This window comes from Apium graveolens, chromosome 3 (genome assembly GCF_009905375.1).
Source record: "Apium graveolens cultivar Ventura chromosome 3, ASM990537v1, whole genome shotgun sequence".
Classification (NCBI taxonomy): Eukaryota; Viridiplantae; Streptophyta; class Magnoliopsida; order Apiales; family Apiaceae; genus Apium; species Apium graveolens.
Window position 1 is genome coordinate 5,732,743 of NC_133649.1, and position 14,414 is coordinate 5,747,156.

The following is a 14,414-nucleotide window of genomic DNA, read 5'->3' on the forward strand; positions in this document are numbered from 1 at the left end:
CCTTCTCTGCGAGAAGCAACACCGGTTCATCATCGGGTATCTGTGCAATATTCACTTCTTCTTTGAATTTCTTGTCGCGTTTGGGCTTTTTACACTCTACTGCAAAATGACCGTACCCAAAAAATTAAAACATCTGACTTTACTCTTATCACGAACACCTCGAGTATCTCCCTTTCCTCGGTATCTATGATAAGAACCATCTCTCCTGTTTTAGCGCCTCAGCCATTCGTCCCCGGTGAGCAGAAGTTTACTCTCTTCCTTATCTTTCTTTCTCCACTCTTCTTCAGTGAGAAGGAGTTGACTAGTACCTCCAATGGTTTCAGTTTGTCCACACAGTCTGTTGTTATGTGCTTTCAATAACCCAATTACCTCTTCGATGGTCATCTTCTCGAGATCACCAAACTGTTCGATTGTAGACGTGATCTACAAAAACTTTTGTGGCATCGCTCGCAATACTTTCTTTACTACATACGACTCAGCCATTTCATCTCCCAGTGCACGAATATTGGTTACCAAACCATTCAATTTCATGCAAAAATCGTCAAGTGACTCAGAATATCTCATATTCATCAACTCAAACTCCGATCTTAAGGTCTAAATCCTCGCTGTCTTCACGTGTTCTGTGCCCTGGCACAAAACTTTCACTGCCTCTCAGGCCTCCTTTGTTGTCTCCTTCTCAGCAATGAACAGCAATACGTCTTTAGGTATACCCTGATAAATGGCAGCTAATGCCATTTTGTCCCTCTTTTCTTCAGCAGCAGTTCTAGAACCCGATTTTGTTTTCACGGCTTCCCAGATTCCGTGAGCCTGCATGTTCACTCTCATCTTCAACGCCCACACCGTATAATTTCCTCTAGTCAGCATGGGGTATGTCAAGCCAACTTTGCCCTCCTTGTTCTTTTCTGTTTCCATAGTTAATGTCCTTAGCATACACTTGGGCATCAACTAAAGAAATTAAGGCTCTAATACCAGATTGATGGGTAAATCAAAGCTTTATCTAATGTAACTCACACACTTTGTTATGAATTTAGAGAGAACAAGATACATCAGAATGACATACTTCTTATTATTATGCAAACAATATAGATAAATAGAAACATGCGCTAACTGTGAGCTAAAATTTAGGAAACTAGGAAGCCACTATCAAAATACAAATGAACTACCGGCTTATTTCTTAACTACTACTCTTGCAAATTCTCCACCTCATGTAGACTTATTCAGCTGATGATCTGGAATACAGACAATGCCTTAACGGAAACAAAGTGAATAAAGACACAAGTTTAGATTAAGCTAACACATATTTCATTTGCATAATATTATTTGAAAAAATCAATTAAAATGTACTCGTATTTGATCAACTGAATTATGCAACTATATTTTATAATAAAAAGAATTAAGATTTTTTAAATATAAAATCGAACTATTATAAATATTGTTTTGTAAACATCAAAGATTAGATTATGTAATTACTAAAATAATCATTTACTAAAAATCATATTTAACATTAAGAGACTAAATTTAAAATATGGGGAACATTTTTTATTAAAATGGAAACTTACATGTATTCACTTTAGTTAATAATTAACAAAAGCATTGGATTTTTACCTTAAGAAACAAATCAAGGATCATTTCTCTGAACACTTACAGCTAGATTGTACAACCACTTCTAACAAAGTAGTTGCAGTAAGTGTAGTGCCAGAGGATTGTTCTAATAAATTGTGAGCTTAGATACAAAAGAAAATTGTTGTATTAGCTAGATAGTCCACTTATGTGATTGTTGGAACGAGTAATTGGTAAAAAGGATGGTGATCCAGGTAAGCAAGGGTCTATAGATGTATTGATACCAAGTCCCTTTAGGATAAGCCTTATTAATCCTTTGATTAGTATGCATTTAGGATAAGCCTTATTAATCCTTTGATTAGTTTTACTCTGTCTAATACTTTTTTTGTTAAATAACTCCCTCTGATACTTAATTCTCTAGAAGTAAGAGATTTAATTCTCTAGAAGTAAGAGATGGGCAATTTTGATCTCTAGATTAGACAAAACATAAATTAGAGATGATTATAATTATGTTTTAATAATATAAGTTTAATGGTATTTTGAGTCATGATCCTTTACTAATTTGTTAGAAATAAATAATTTAAATTCTAATTATATTATGTTAATTCGGAGACAAATAGTTTAAAATATAATACAAATAAAGAATATTAATATTTAACTACAAAATGATGTTAACAAGATTCTAACCTTAGACCCAAGAGATTAGTTCACATATCAAACTCATCATATAGTAGTTTTTAATATCTTAGAAAAAAATTGTACATCAATTACAAGTATTCAGCATCAAACTTATTTTATTATTTTATTTTGATATACGCAATTACAAGTAAATGTTTAATAAAAAATAAAATAGTCCGCTCCTTTTAGCTACAAGTGTGTAATAATATGTACTGACTCTAGAGACAGAAAACTAGAATATACATATGTGAAACCTGAGAAATAAATTTGTATACACTTATCATATAATAAGATTACATGATATTTAAATAGAATTAAATCAACAAGGTGGTAGCATGAAATCATAAATAAAACATATAGTAAAAAATATTATTTATATTAAAATTCCAACAATCTCTCCATTAATTTAAATTTGCCTCAACAAATCCTATCGGCCCAAATGGCTTTTAATCTAGCCAGCTTGGCTTTCAACTTTTCTGCACAATTCAACTTAACCCGTATGATTTTCACTTTCTCTTCACGTTTAGCATATCAGCTTAGGCTCTGTTTGGGGTTGTTGAAAACTGCTATGATGTGAGAAAAAGTGTTGTTCAAAAAAGTTTTTAGAATTTACCAAACACATTTCTGACAGTTTTTCAGCAAAAAGCTGTTGTAGCTGTCTGCAATAACAATACCAAATGGACCCTTAGTCCATGGGTCTGACTCCATATTTGATAGGACCAAACTGCTATGCTAAGAATCAGAGTAATGATTTTATATGAAATTACAACTGGGATTACTTATAGTCCGTGGAAGATGTACAAGGAATATATAAAATATGCAACCAACGTCTATTACTCATAAAGATCAAGCCATATACCTGATTTGTCTTCATGATATCCGAACTGCCTATTACTACTTCAACGTGATTGTTGATTTATTCAATCAGATATAAAACAAAACAATTAAATAAAATATGTTTCGAATTAAGCCCGACATGCTCCCCATTTAACCTAAACATGTTCCTGAACTCCAAGTAAATGTCTCATCTTTTCGAACTTTGTTGCAGACAATGCCTTGGTGAATATATCTGCTCGTTGCTCACTTGTTCTGATGTGCTTGATCTCGATCAAACCCTGCTCCACACAATCTCTTGTGAAATAATAACGCACATCAATGTGCTTACTTTTACGATGGAAAACTAGATTATTTGCAAGGTCTATGGCAGACTTATTATCAATATAGAGAACGACTGGTGCAGCCTTCATACCCATGATCTAACTTAGTACACTTTGAAGCCATATTCCTCGGATTCGCATGATGACAAGGCTACACATCTTTGCTTCTCTGAAACCCACGTAATTAAGCTTTCATCAAAGTAAAAAGCCATGCCCCTTATGCTTTTTCGATCCTCAATACTCCCAGCAAGGTCACTATCAGAGAAGCCAGATAATAGATAATTACCACGACCTTTTGTGTACACCAGACCGTTAATGCAAAGTACCTTTCAAATATCGACATACCGTTTTATTGCATTCAAATGCATGATAATGGGTCTCTCCATGTAACCGCTGACTATGCCTATAGAACAGGCTATATCGGGTCGAGTATAAACTATCTAGCACAATCCTCCCACCAGGCTCTTATAATGAGTTGGGTTTACCGCTTCACCATCTTTGTCAACATCGATTTGCAGCTTTAATTCCACAAGATAATTAACTGCATTGCATTCACTTAATCCAGCTCTTTGTAGCACTTTCTTTGCATATGTCATCTGCTTTATTTCAATACAACCCTTTGTTTGTTCAACCTCCAAACCCAAATAATAAGAAAGTTTTCCAAGATCAATCATGTCAAATTCACGACTCATCTCCCCCTTGAATTTTACAATGGCCGAAACAGTGGTACCCATGATGAGCAAATCATCAACATAGACTCCTACGATTAAAGAATCATTCCCATCCTTACATGTAAAAACTACATGTTCATAAGGACACTTGAGAAATCCTAAATGAAGAAAACACTAGTTTAACTGAGAGTACCATGCTCGAGGGGCTTCACATAAATTATATAGCGCCTTTAAGAGTTTACCCCTTAGGTTGAGATACGTAGACCTCTTGATATACCCCTTAGGTTTATCGATGATATCTTGATACACTCCAAGTCAGAAGAGGAACATGTGAAACATTTTATGATTGCTTTGGAAACCTTGAGGAAAGAAAAGTTATACGCGAAATTTCCAAATGTGAAATTTAGTTAAAGGAAGTTTAGTTTATTGGGCATACAGTTAGTAGTGAAAGCATTACCGTGGATCCCGTCAAGATTGAGGTTGTGATGAACTGGGAAAGACCTAAGACTCCAATTGAAGTAAAAAGTTTTCTAGGATTGGCTGGTTATTATCGATGATTTGTGCAAGATTTCCCTAAAATAGTTGTTCCATTGACTAAGTTGAAAAGGAAAAATGAGAAGTATATCTGGACGGATAAGTGTGAAGAAAGTTTTCAGGATTTAAGAAAACATTTAGTTTCTGCACAAGTATTGGTTCTACACGATAAAAAAGGTGAGTTTGTAATCTATAGTGATGCATCTCATAAAGGATTGGGTTGCGCTTTGATCCAACATGGAAAAGTAATAGCTTATGCTTCTCGTCAATTAAAGCATCATGAACAGAAATATCCTATGCCTGATTTGGAATTAGAAGCAATTATGTTTGCCCTTAAGATTTGGAGACACTATCTGTATGAAGAGGAGTGTGATATTTATACGGATCATAAGAGTTTAAAGTACATCTTTACTCCGAAAGGGTTGAATATGAGATAAAGGCAATGGTTGAAACTAATCAAAGACTACGATTGTACCATAAAGTACCATCCGGGGAAGGCGAATATTGTGGCAGGTGCGTTAAGTCGCAAGGAAAGATTGAATATGATAACTTCATCAACGGAACTGGTAAAAGAATTTGAGAAATTGAAACTAGAAATACGAGTCCCTGAGTTAGAGTTAGCAAAAGGAAGTGATCAATACAAAGAAGTTTCACCCTCAGATTCTAGAAAAGATTCTGGAAAAGATTTAACGTTGTCAGGAGAAGATAATGGATCACGAAAAGGATAAACTGTCTGGTGGTGAAGAGATTAAGGCTCAAAAAGATGATACAAATGATAAAGGAGTATCTAGATTTATAGATTGAGTATATGTTCTAATAAATTCTCGGAAAGAATAATAGTTCCTTTTTTAATTTTTTACTAATAAAATTTATAGACTTATAATTGTGAGTATTTGTTCCAATAAATTAGACCGGGTAATTTGATTTTTATTTCTTTACTAAAAACACTTATAGACTTACAATTATGAGTATATATATTTCAAAAAATTATCGGAGTGAGTAATAGTTTCTTTTTTTCTTTTTTACTAATAAAGCTTATAGCCCTTATAATTGTGAGTTTATGTTCTAATAAATTCTTTAGTAAAAGTCTAACTTAGGACCTAGAATTTAGGAACATGGGACAATAGAGGATAAGTTCTTAACCACACTTATCCAATCGTGAGCTCAGACCTAATAATTTTATTAATTTAAAAAGAATATTAGAAAGATACTAATTGATTAATCGATAAATTAATAATTATATTAATCTTTGTTATTAAGAAAAAAATATTTTTATACTATAAATGTAAAAAAATGATTTAAGCATTAGAGAGGACTCGTAAATCAATTCCATAAATACACAATAAATTTCTAACTAATATATATATATATATATATATATATATATATATATATATATATATATATATATAAATCTAACAAAACATCCAATCCAATGATGAGGTGTAATCTTTGGTAAAACGTCTCTCAACCATTTATCAATCAACCACCAGTATATTATTTATAATTATATATAATTTTGATCTCATGACCTTCCTTATTTTTGTTCACTGAGTTAGTGCCTCTGTCCACATAACATCGGTACGGATATAGACATTTTTGGGCCTTATAGACTTGAAACAATATACATTGAACCAACTAATGATGGATAATTGAAACAAATGAAATCTTACATTATGTTTAATTGACATGTATTGAAAAGTAAAGATCATATCATTAGAATGGAAACAAACTTTATAATATTGCTACTGTTGGGCTGGTTTTAATATAAACATGCTTAGTCTTTTTTTTGTCTGATTAGTAATAAACCAATGTTATTCGTTAACGTTGGAGAGTTTGATTTAGTCTAGAAAGTTGCTTATGTTTAGGAAGTTAGTAGAGATAAAACAGGAGATGTGAACATGTTTTGTAGGAGTATGTGGTTTTTTCTCTTATATGTATTTTGCAGTAGTAGTTTTTAAAAGTAATAAGATTAGTGAATTTTTCATATCAGTAATCTATACAATTCCGTATTTACTTTCAGTTTTATATCCATCATCTGGTATCAGAGCTTTTACGCATCATGGGTAAACTTTTTAATGGAGTCCAACATAAGCAAGGAGGGAATTTATGGTTTAAGCTATCCAATGCTTACAAAGGCGAACTACACGGTCTGGGCAGTTAAAATAATGGTGATAATACAGGCCTATGGCGTTTGGGAGGCTATCGAACCTAAAGATCCTAAGGCTGCTGTTGAAGAGAAGATGGACAAGCGAACATTGGAAATTATTTATCAAGGAATCCCTGATGACACCTTGTTAGCGCTGGCAGAAAAAAAACATCCATGGAGGCATGGACTGCAGTTAAAACACTGAGCCAAGGTGCTGACAAGGTGAAACAAGCTAAGGCAAAGACACTAAAAGCTGAATTTGAGGCGTTAAAATTGAAAAAAATGGAACACATTGATGATTTCTATATGAGACTCAACGGTTTGGTCATAAATATCAGATCGTTGAGAGAGGTAATTGGTGAAACATATGTTGTTAAGAAGTTATTGAGGGTCGTACCAACGAGGTTTCATCAAATTGCTTCAGCAATGGAGTAGTTTGAGAACCTCGACACTATGTCCGTAGAAGAGGTCATGGGCTCGCTGAAAGCTCACGAAGAGCGTGTGCAGGGATGGTCAGAAATAAGTGAAGGACAACAACTTTTGATGACAGAGGATGAATGGAAAAGCAGGGAGAACAAAGACGGAAAACTTCTCCTAACACGAGAGGAATGGTTAAAACAGAGTGGGAAGAATGTGTCTCCTGGTGGTACGGACTATCGTTTGAAAGATAGTCAAATTGTTAGAGATAGGAACCAAGTCAAGTGTTTCAATTGTGAGGGATATAGTCATTTTGCGATCGAATGTCAAAAACCAAAGAAATTCAGACCACAGAAGGGAGAGGTGAACCTGACCTAGTTAAATGATGATGAGCCTGCGTTACTTATGGTTATGTGAGAAACAAATGCAGATGAAATTATTTTCCTGACTGAGAATGAGAATTCAAAAACCATGAAAGAAGTAGAGGCGAACACATGGTACCTCAATAATGGAGCGAGTAACCACATGAGAGGATATCGAAAGAAGTTTGAAATTTTGGACAGAACAGTGAAAGGAGAAGTGAAATTCGGAGATGGGTCTGTACTCAAAATTGAGGGCAAAGTATCTACAAAATTATGTGCAAAAATGGAGAAGTCAGGGAGTTACATGGAGTTTACTACATCCCCACGTTAAGGAGCAACATTATCAGCTTAGAAAAACTATCTGAGGAAGGGAATCGAGTCTTTCTGAATGGTGAAAACCTGTGGGTATTTGATAGCTGTGGGCAACTACTCATGCAAGTCAAAAGATCTGGGATCTGGCTTTACAAAATTCACATAAATGAAGCAAAACAACAATGTAAATTCACATAACGCATCGTGAGGAAGAAACGTGGTTATGGAACCATAGACTCGGGCATGTAAATTTTAAAGTGATGCATTTGATGTTGAAACAAAATATGGCACATGGCCTACTTGCACTTGCCCAGTTGAATGAAGATTACAGTGGATGCATCATGTCCAAACAAACTCGTAAAATATGCCTTGAACTTGATACATGTTGATCTTTGTGGACCAATAACTCCATCTACACCTGCGAGTAATAGATATTTTATGCTCTTGGTAGATGATTATACCCGCATGATGTGGGTGTATATGTCAAAAATAAATCTGATGTTCTTCACTATTTTAAAAACTTTAAATTGATGGTTGAGAAAGGAGCCGAACGGAGTATACAGGATTTGAGATCAGATCGTGGAGGGGAATTTTGCTTCAAAGATTTTAAATCTTTCTGTAATGAACATGGAATATTGAGACACTATACAGCACCCTAAAGACCCCAACAAAATTTTATGGTAGAGCGCCGTAATCGCACAGTTATGGCCATGGTTCGAAGCTTAGTGAAGGAGAGACAGGTACCTATGAAGTATTGGGGCGAGGCAGTGAGGCACGCTATGTATGTGCTGAATAAATTATGAATGCGTTCATTGTCTCCCATCACACTGTATGAGGCATGGTATAACAGAAAGCCTAGTGTGGAACATTTGAAGATTTTTGGATGCACAGCCTATATGAAGGTCCAATCCGTACACACAACTAAACTCGATGATCGAAGCAAGTTGTTAGTGCATTTTGGCAGGGAACCTGGGAATAAGGCGTACAGGTTATTCAACCCAGACACCAATAATATCCATGTTAGTCACGATGTGAAGTTTAATGAAGATCAAGCTTGCACCTGGACTCCTCAAAACACCAGTGATCCATCTGTTCCAGGCCACTGTACGCTGGACATCAGTGACACAGAGTCTTCAGTCACTCCCAATGAAACACCTGAGTTACAATATCCGCACACTAGCTTCAGACCTACTATTGATCCCACAATCGACACTAGTGAGCCACCACGAAAGTACAAGAGTTTGACTGATATTTATGATCACACCACAGAGGTCGAACTGGCAGAAGAAGAACTGTTCCTAATGGGGTTGACGAGCCACTGTGCTTCAAACAAGAAGGTAGCAATGGACAAGGAAATCGAATCCATTGAAAAAAATCGAACATGGAAACTGACTACGTTACCCGAAGGACATTAAGCTATCGATTTGAAATGGGTTTTCAAACTAAAAATCCTTCAGCATGGTGAAATTATAAAGCATAAAGCTCGCCTTGTTGCCAAAGGTTATGGACAAAAGTAAGAAATTGATTATTAGGAGGTGTTTGCCCCTATCACCCGTTTAGAAACTGTGCATCTTATTCTTGCTTTGGTAGCTAAAAATGACTGGGATGTCCATCATCTTGACATTAAATCTTTATTTTTAAATAGTATATTGAAAGAGGAGGTCTATGTCTCACAACCAAAAGGGTATATCAAAACATGGCAGTAACACATGGTCTATCATTTATTTAAAGCATTGTATGGTTTATGTCAGGCCCCCCGGGCTTGGTACACATGTTCAAATCATTACTTGCTGCAACTGGGGTTTGTTAAGTGCCCTTTCGAATACGCAGTTTATTCCAAATGCACCAGTACTGAAGTTTTACTCGTTGGTGTGTATGTCGACGATCTTATCATCACAGGCACAAAATTGTCAACCACTGTCAAATTCAAGGGGAAGATGAGCAAATAATTTTACATTTCTGACTTAGGCAGACTGATTTATTCTCTCGGTTTGGAAGTGAATCAGGGTCATGGTTATATTGAAATTCGACAATCAGCTTATGCGAAAAAAGTTCTTGAACGAGCTGGTTTGGCAGAGTGCAATTCTTTGAAGTATACCATAGAGTATAAGTTACAAATGCACATGGACAGAGAAGGGACTGCAGTGAATCCAACGTATATCAAAAGTGTTGTAGGAGGGCTTCGTTATCTTGTGCATACACGGCCTGACATTGCCTATGCTGTTGGGATAGTATGTCGGTATATGAAAAGGCCTGCGGAGTTGCACATCAATGTCATAAAACACATTTGTCGATATGTGAAGTAGACATTGTGTTATGGTTTGTTGTATAAACAAGGGCATGGTGATTACATGTTATGAGGATTCTCAGATAGTGATATGGCAAGGAGTATGGACGATTGGAAAAGCACCAGAGGGATGGATTTTTATTTGACGAAAACCTTATTACCTGGGTATCTCAAAAGAAACGTTGTGTCGCTCTTTCTTCCTTTGAGGTCGAGCTTATGGCAGCTATAGTTGCGGCATGTCAAGCTATATGGCTTCAACGTGTTCTTAGTTATATCATGGATGTTTAAACGAGTCCAGTCACTGTATATATCAACAATAGATCGGTTATTGATCTCGCCAAGAACCCAACTTTTCATTGTAGGCGCAAACATATTGATTTACGGTACCATTTTATAAGAGATTGTGTTGAGTAGGGTCTCATTGTCATCAAGTATATTAGCACGAACGAACAACGAGCTGATATAATCACTACACCATAAAATGCCTACTGTAACACCAAAAAAATGTTGCATTAGGGGATAAATATGTTTCTCTTGCCCCACTTTTAAGCTAAGGTAACATTTTCTTAAAGATAGGTTTTTCCATGTTGCCTTAGAGGTCTAAGGTAACATTTTTGGTGCCTAAGGCAACATCGTGTTTTAACTTGTTTATATGTTGCCTTAGCTTGCTAATGCAACAGAAAGAGAGATCAGTTGTAACTTATTTTTTATGTTACCTTAGATTTCTAAAATGTTTTTAAAAAAGTGGGACCCACATTAGGGCCCACAGTTATTACATGGAATATAGGTCCCATTTTTTTGTTATTGTAACATTTTATAAAGCTAATGTAACACTTTGCTAATAAAAAAAATGAAAATTTGTTTTTGATATTTATGCAATCCAAAAAACAAATTCACTAACCCAATGATCCATCCAACAATACCATTTCATAAAACCGATGTACAATTTAAATGTACTATATCTAATACATCCCAAACTTCTTAATCTACTAAATACAAACATTACAAGTCTAATTTATGAGAATCGCAATTAACTAAACTAATCTGGCAGCTATATTTAGCAATACGTAAAAGAGAGAGCACATGTATCAGATTCTTCAGTTGTGCTAAGAAGTCTGGCTTCCATTTAACCCATTTCTCACCATTCTGTACTAAAGTCCACTAAAGAAATATTAAAGTATTTAGACCATGAATATTACCCAAAAGAAATAAAAGAATTACAATAAAGAGATACCAGACTTGCTTGTAATGAATAATGTATGTCAGGGAAGAATCATTTTGCAAGACAAAAAGCAAGTACTTTTAAAAGAACATAAGGCAAAAACACTTACTACCATTTTCAGAACCTCAAATTTCATACTATAAATAATATCAGTAAGTCTTTCGTACAATTTCACTCAAATTATCACCATAACAATCCACTCAAACCATGTTTCGAACACTACAAAAGCTACTGACATAATCATCAACCAAGAAAAGGGCTTCTTTTACTAGAACCCTAAAAGTTGGGAAACTCTAAAATCAGCCTACCAGAACGGGAAGAGTTCATCCCTCTTGACACTGGTCAACTATTTTAGGCAATACATGAAAATATTTCAAATTAATGTCAAGTCCAACACTTTAGACAGTATCATTTTTGCACACTTTCAGACTAGTCTAGGTAAATAGGTTCCCGACTTCTTGTTCATACTAAAAAGATCATGCAGAAATGGACCTGTATATATTATCATTACATTACAAATAACTTGCAATGAATAAGATTCCACTATAAAGGTCCTAAAGGACAATACAGTCCACGAAGGCTATTCATTATACATACCTCCTGATCAATTTTAATGAAAGATAATATTGTATCTAAGGTCCGCCAGGATTCATTATACATAGTTGCTGACATGTCAGAAAATGATCAAAGCCTTTTCAACAAAGGCCTATGTTTTCAATCTGACGTGTACATTTTCACAAACTGAATAGGAAAAAAAATTGAACAGCCAATGGACCGACAACAATAAATGAAAAAAATTTAGGACCTGATTGTAAAAGAACTGATGCATCATAGACATCTTTATAAATATTCCTGCTGATCCTGCCTTTGTACTGCTTTTGAATGATCACAGCCGCCCGATGTTTCCTTAATAAGGGAGAAAAGTCCTTTCTAGTTTTTTCATCTCTAAAACTGCAGTAATGATAATTATTAAGATCAATTTCCTAGCCCTCAAAGATAACAGATCTCTCAAAACAGCATGCCATCAATTATATAAAAATCTGAAAAGAAAAAAAAAAGAAATACATGATTGGAGAGTGGTGACTCATCTCCTTATCTCCCTAAATTGATGGGGAGCTTGATAACCTCTAAAGCGACTTTGAACATGTAAGATACCACAGAGAGTACAATTTTTTGTGTCCTCAAGCACCCCAATCTGATTGGATATTGTAAATGTTTATTTCATTAATTGAAATAGTTGTCCCTGTTACCAAAAGAATATAAAAGTGATTAGGTGGAAACTAACATCTGTACTAGATAGAAAATTTCTTAGGCAGAGAATATTATAAACTAAGACGTAACACTGAGTACAAATATTTATTTTAAGGTGATTTATTACCTCTCCTGACAATTAATGAACAAACATAAACAAGAAATGCATATTACTTTAGAGAAGGTGAATACTGAAGATAATATTGTAACGGATATGTAGAAGTTTTTTGGCAACATTGGTTGTTTTATAAGCGGAAGCTTGGAACTGGAATCATTTTGCAAAACATAAAAAGCAAGTACTTTCAGAAGAACATGAAGGCAAAAGCACCTACTACCATTTTCAAGAGCAGGACAAAAAGGAGTCATGGCCCTATGGATGACCTCCTAGCATTATCATGCAATGAAAACCCTCTTCACAGATGCAGCTATATAGATACTAATGTTTAAGGAGCAAAAGGCAAAACAGTGAATTGCCACAGCAGTGACACAAAGCAAAATTCTAATCGGGGCTTTGTTTAACATATCTATAGGACTTTCTCGTTCAAATAGCAAACAAAGAGTTACAATAAGGAAGAGGGATATATACATGCAGATTACCATAAATCTATGCAGAAATTTGAGGATGTCATATTGTCATACATCCAGACTAATATAAATTCCAGCATAATAATGTATACATGATTAACAGTAAGTGTACCAAGAACCGGAAACCACACTCTGTTAATATTTGAACTTCTTCGACTCTAAAAAGGAAACAACAAACCAGAAAATAAGTTATGACTTTCTCATATTCTAAGACGTTAAAAGATAAATGATCATTAGACGAAAACCGCAGAATTAATAACCTTTCACTTAAAAGGCCTCTCTGGAATATATTCTTCATAGTGAAGCTGATATTTCTTCTTATTTCAGATTCCGTGGAGCTTACAAGGTGTAATGAAAAATCTGATGTAACAAAATAATAAATTTTAAGAAGTTAAAACATACCGAGAAAAATACAACCCAAATTATATGTAAATAGAAAAAATCCTAATTGAAATTTATCGAAGAACCAAAGTCCTGATTGAAGAACCAAAGTCCATATTAAATCCAAAAAAATACAAAAACACGCAACCGTAAACATATACACACACAAGCGCACAAGCAATAGCGCAGAGGGAGAGAGGGAGAGAGACGGAGAGGGAGAGAGATAGAGAGAAAGAGAGACAAGAACTCACTACAATCTTAATTTCAGGTTGTTTGTGCTCACTCTTGATCTGTTTGCTCGAAGGGTTCACTCGGACTAGCTCGTGCTTCTCCTGTTTCATTCAATGTTGGAAGTGGTTCGTTCTTTGTTTGTCTTCCAGTTGTTCAAGACTCTACTCTGCAATTTCTTCCATATCTTCGTGTACTTGTAATAAATTGAAGCAAATAAATCCAATTAAACTAAATCGAAAACCCCTAATTTGAAGAACCAAATCGATTTTAAAAGCCTAGATTTGAGTAGTCGGATTAAACTATAAAACCAAAGTCTCAAAACCTATTTTGAAGAATATATGAGAGAGACAAAGAAGATATCTGATAAAGGGGAACATAGATAGAAAAATAGAGAACAATTTTTTCCTACTCAACATCCCCTGGAGAGATTAATTAGCCCCAATTTAAGTAATAAAATAGAATGAATTCAATCTAAATTGAACACATGTATTTTGAAGAAGACCCAATTTGAAAAAACTAAAAGCGTATGAGAGAGAGGAGAGAGAGGGGGGAGAAAGAGAGATATGTACAGATGAGATTGAAACAATGAGACAGGTTAGTGAAAAAGATTAAAGGCG

General features: G+C 34.9%; 1 long non-coding RNA gene across 2 annotated transcripts; it reads right to left on the bottom strand.

Annotated features, from left to right (window-relative positions):
- Window positions 1–11,246: 11,246 nt before the first annotated feature.
- On the bottom strand, window positions 11,247–14,150 carry LOC141710544 (uncharacterized). 2 transcript variants are annotated; one of them, XR_012570960.1, is made up of 5 exons: window positions 13,818–14,150; window positions 13,446–13,545; window positions 12,415–12,592; window positions 12,155–12,300; window positions 11,247–11,288 (listed from the first exon to the last, which is right to left on the bottom strand). It is a non-coding gene; the product is annotated as an uncharacterized LOC141710544 (long non-coding RNA). The 2 variants fall into 2 exon arrangements; XR_012570959.1 differs by lacking the exon at window positions 11,247–11,288 and having other exon boundaries at window positions 11,346–12,300.
- Between the last annotated feature and the right edge of the window lie 264 nt (window positions 14,151–14,414).